The sequence below is a fragment of the Sinocyclocheilus anshuiensis genome, unplaced genomic scaffold (genome assembly GCF_001515605.1).
Source record: "Sinocyclocheilus anshuiensis isolate Anshui unplaced genomic scaffold, SAMN03320099.WGS_v1.1 scaffold183, whole genome shotgun sequence".
NCBI lineage: Eukaryota > Metazoa > Chordata > Actinopteri > Cypriniformes > Cyprinidae > Sinocyclocheilus > Sinocyclocheilus anshuiensis.
The window spans coordinates 3,347,354-3,348,072 of NW_015548309.1; positions in this window are offsets into that span (position 1 = coordinate 3,347,354).

Below are 719 nucleotides of genomic sequence, written 5' to 3' on the forward strand. Positions count from 1 at the left end.
GAAAATGTAAAAAATAAAACTGAATTCAAAATATTAATGAAAACTATAATAGTAGGTTTCAATGATATAAAAATAACTGATGTAAATGGTACAAAGTAATGCTTCGTTCTGTGGGCTTAGTTGCAAAGCTACTTTATCCGCTGTTTCTTGGAACAAAAGAATGAAACATTTATAAATTACTGACTTCATATTATGAGCTATTATGAATTTTTTTGTTACCAAACTAGTGGATCTGACCAATGAGAGTGGCGAATCTGCGACCTCGCCCCGCCCCTTCGCAGCATCAGCAGCCCCGCCCCTGGGCCCTGGCTCAGCTGTGCGGTAAACAGCGGCGGCGAGCGGCTGCGGATTGATGCCGACTGCACCGCGGAGACGGACGGTCAGCATCAAGAGGCGACATGCCTGCTGCTGCTCCTCACCCGTTTGTCCTTAGACCCTCTGACACCCACATCCTCACCACCTCCACCCTGCGGCACTGATGAAGCCTCCTCTGTCGAACCCACACCGGGCCGAAGGGCGGATAGAGGAGAGAGAGGATGTACTGGCGCGTCGGCTTCGCCTGGAGCCGCTCCTGCGCGCTTGAGCTGGGCCAGAACAAGAGCCTCTCGCTCGGCTTGTGCGGCTCTGAGGAGCATCTCTCGTTGTATGGGTACATTATCGCCTACCCGCTGCAGGAATACGGAGGGATCATGTCTGCGTTAGGATTCGACTCCTGGTGG